Here is a 4,613-nt window from a genome sequence, read left to right on the forward strand (position 1 = left end):
CTGTCATTGACAACAGAGGCTTTTGTACAAAGTATTAGATAAATTTCAGTAAGTGTGTTCAATACTTTTTCCCTGTGCCATTCCACATTATTACAAATAACTTCATTTCTGGACATTTGTTACCGACATCTGGTGAAAATTTCATGTCATTAGCACCTCTAGTAATATATTTACTGAGAAAACTGGTGACGTGTTCAATACTTATTTTACCCGCTGTATATAAAATAAATAAATAAACAGCTCCAGTGCTGATGTTGAGTCACTGATTCGTTCAGAAGTTTCTTCTCAGCGTGAAAACAAACAGAAACAGTGTGTGAGCTCGGCTGTCTTCAGAGGCTCTGCAGAGCAGGAAGGAACATGAACTACAGTAAAGCTGAGAGCTCAAACTGAAGACGTTTAAGGCTTCATTATTGTGACGTCCTGTCACTGGTTTGTTTAGATGCTGTTGAATTCCCCTGTTTTTGTTTTTGTGTCAGGCAGACACACTCAGGAAGCTCAGCCTTTATCACTGTTCAGAAAATAGCAGAAACAATGATGCGTGCTTGGAAAAAAAGTCAAAGAATGTGGAAGATTTGCTGCAGGATTGTGATCATAATGAAAATAAAAACTGAGCTCATTAATTTAAAGAAGATGGTGGGTGTGGGGGGGGGGCACAGAAGTCTGCAAACAGAAATGTAAGAAACTGCAGACTTGGCTCTCTAAAAGCTCTTCCTTTCATTTGCTTGATTCATTCAAGAGCCAACACACAAAAGCGGACACACACCCACATGCCCCCGCTGMCTGAAAGGCACCAAGGATAAGTGGTAGCTCGCTGAAAGGAAAAGAGGGGAGCTGGAGGAGGTCGCCATGGCAACACGAGGAGAGTTGTGGGGGGGGGGTCGCTTTCATTGGAGAAGGAGAATCAGCTTTGACTATCCCCTCATCTCCCCATCCTCATTTCTCCTGTCTCCGTCTCACCTTTTCCTCCTTTGTGTGTGTGTGTGTGTGTGTGTGTGTGTGTGTGTGTGTGTGTGTGTGTGTGTGTGTGTGTTCCATCCTCCACGAGCTGACGTCAGCTTCCCGGGACATCTGCACGAAGACGTGAACATTCAAGTCACGTCTGTTGTTTTAATCTTTTTTTTTCCACACGAGCACAACAACAAGTGATGCTCCAGCCGGAAATCTCACATATTCCTGCCTCCTTAAAGGAAAAAAAAAATGACAGGATGGAACCACTGCAGAAAAATGATTCAATTATTAATTAAATATTGAAAACAAACAAGCCCACTCTGAGGAGAAAACTCAGAGGAAATGCTGACTTGTGGACATGCGTGGTGAGTGGACGGTGTTGCTCATGCAGGACGTGTCCTCTGGCTGTCACACCGTTTGAATTCTGTCCACAGGTGGGTTGTTCCCCGGGCCGGACCTGAGAGAAGACTCGACAACTCAAGGACAGCCCTCCCACCACATCGCAGCCGAGCACGGTGCCAGCCTGTGCACGTGCGACTGCGTGAGGATGGAAACATGACACCGAGAGTATGATGGAGCACCGGCTGCCATGGCGACCGGCCCGGCGGTATCTAATAGCAACAGGCTGGTGGAGAAGAGAAGCTGGGGCTTATCTGGGTGGGTGGGTGGAGGCTGAGGGTGGACGCAGAGACAGAGACAGATTTGAAGCCTGCTGGCTTCGTGTTTTTTAGCTGTAGGTTTGGATCTTTAAGATATAAAACTTCTGGCCTCATCTCTGTCTTCCAGTATTCACTCTAATTCACAGAAACAACTCATCCAGAAAGAGACGGCTACATCTAAACATGTCTCTGTATTCATCCTCTATTCACACTGTTAAAGGGATTACAAAAATATTTTAATGTTGGGGTTTTTATGGAAAGGTTATGAACAGTTCTTATCTTACCTGTTGCAGATAGCTCTTTGAACGACTTCAAGACGGAGAATTAAAGTTTATTTCTGACCAGACTATCAAGCTAACAGTGACTCTGAGTGGAGTCAAAGTGAACTGCTGCTATTTTAAAACATCACCTTTTAACAAYGCGGTTCATGTGGGCAATATTAAACCTTTACAGCTGTAGTCTTCAATAAAATTCAGGAAGATCTGCTTGGCCCTAGTCAGTTTGGTGCCCTGGCGCCCCTGTGCAATTTACTGAACTTCACTGACAATTCACATACCAAATTAAATAGTTTAATATTATTTTTTATATTTAGAAACCAGTTTGTACAATTAAAACAGATAACAATAATCACACCTGCCAACATCTGTTGACAGCAATGAAGACCACCTGTTCATGYTAACAAGCAGATATGGAGTGAAGCAGTTCTAGGTGGGTCTACGTGTATATATTCCACCAAAATTTTGTAAAATATGTACTCAAAACTAATTTTCCAGCCATTTGAAGAACATTTTACTAAATTCTTGGGACTATTAAAACAACATAAAATCAGTAATTTATGAAGGTAGAACACTGAAAATCAGACTTTAACCTGAACTTTATCTGAGATCATAACCTAAACTTCCATTAACCTTATTTCATGTTCTGTTTATACACTCAGCACCAGTGGTTATTCTTGAATGCATCATGTGATGCTTTTATCATGAAATATCCTCCGCACCACATAACACCTCATGTAGCAACAAAACAGCTGAAAAACACAGAACAAGTTACCTTCATAAAATTGACTAACCAGTGATTATTCTACAGACTAAAATCAACAATACTTTGATAAAAAGTTGTAAAATATTTTTTCGTCCCTCATTTGTGATGATAGACACCACCCTTAGCGTTTGCCTATACTGCCTATGCCCCGGTTCAACCCTGTCTCCCTGCCTAAAGACACTTTTCTCTAGAGTGAGTCTGACTGGTTTACCTCTTCTGGCTCTACTGAAGCTTGTTAATCATTCCATTTGATTAAAYCAGGTGTTGGAGCAGAGAAACAAGTCAAACATGTAGGACTGGCCATTCATCAGGGCTGAATTAAATTGTTTATTTTTTCCCAAACTGAGGTTGTTCAAAGAGTCAGCAGGTAAGATGTTGMTTGTTAAACTCTTTTCATGGAAACCCACATTAAAAGATCTGAATTACTGCTGTCAGTGCCRTTCTGCAGCAGTTTCATCTTGTCTGTAAAATCCAAACACCAGCTTAGGTCATTAACCCTCCCTGTGTTCATGTGTGAACACCGTGTTCATCACGGAGCAGACAGCAACAGGTTTGTGCTCATCTGCTGGCTCTCTCTGCACAGTTGCCATGGAGAGCGAAACGGAGGGAGTTTGGTTTGAGGTTTGCTGAGTTGGATGTAATTTATCTCKGCAATAAACAGAACAGGGTTTTGATTTCTCAGAGGTGAGTTGTGTGCGGCTTGCTCAAAYGCTTTGATCATTTTTAGGACTGGAAGGGAAGGAGGGGGTAAAAAAAAACCTAATCCAACATCACACAGTCTGCTCTGCTGTTTTGGTTTGTATTTCCTTTAAAAAAGATGGACCCGTCCTCATGTGTAGCTCATTGCTCCCCTCTGGTGGTGAGATGTGATGATGCAGCTGATCAACCTGCTGCATTCAAACTCAATAATAATACACTGTACCGGGGATTGAACCCAGGACCATCTTGCTGTGAGGCATTAGTGCTAACCACTGATCCATTGTGCTGCCAAGACAATTTGTGTTTTCATTTAGTCGGTTTTTGTGTTTCTTTTGTGTCATTAGCAGTTTCTGGTCCCTCTGCCCAACTACACCTGCTTCACTTTCATTTAATCACAGATGCAGCCAGTTTACCCATCAGCCCCAGTCTATACCATCCTTTTGTTTTTATTCACTCAACTATCAAACATTGTTGACTCTCACCCCGCATCTGGTTCTTCTCATGCTTCTTTGTGCTCTGTAATGTATCCTTGCATATTTGTAAAGGTCCTGTCACACTAGAAAACTTATATCAACTTATGAAACATTTTCTATGTCTAAATTGCTAATAAAAGTTGCATATTTGATCAGTTTGTTAGAATTATATTATGTACACGCCAAAAAGATGCTTCCTGTTGATTTTTTTTTCAATTCCAGCTTCAACATAGACATCTTTAAAATGTTCATAAGTTGGCATAAGTTGTCTAGCATGATAGGGCCTTAAGTTTTGTGCTATCTCATCAGTGGTTTTTGTGCCACTCAGCATTTTTGGATCCAACTTTCATGCAACCATGACACGTGCGATATTTTATAAATTTGTTTTAACTTGTTTTTTTTTCATGCCTTTGTCTTTTATAATGTACAGTACAGTACCGAGACACAAACGGGACTTTGTTAATGTTTCAGAAGCTCCGATAAAACAAACAGATCAGAACCCTTCAGTGAATAATTTAGTTTATTTGTATGAATATTCTTACAAGATTGTATAAGAGAGTCAAATAACTAAAGTCTATATCGGCTTATGTAAAAAACATATAAAACAAAACACAAAATTCACAAGATAGCCTACTTTTTTTTACACCTTTACCACTGTGAAGGATATTTTGTAACTGATAGACTAAATGTTAGATCCAATATTGTATTTGTACACGTTCTGATCATTGTAGCCTTATGTTTAAAACAGAGTGTGCAAGGGTGTGTGTGTGTGTGTGTGTGTGTGTGTGTGTGT

The sequence above is a fragment of the Austrofundulus limnaeus genome, unplaced genomic scaffold (assembly GCF_001266775.1).
Source record: "Austrofundulus limnaeus strain Quisiro unplaced genomic scaffold, Austrofundulus_limnaeus-1.0 Scaffold11, whole genome shotgun sequence".
Classification (NCBI taxonomy): domain Eukaryota; kingdom Metazoa; phylum Chordata; class Actinopteri; order Cyprinodontiformes; family Rivulidae; genus Austrofundulus; species Austrofundulus limnaeus.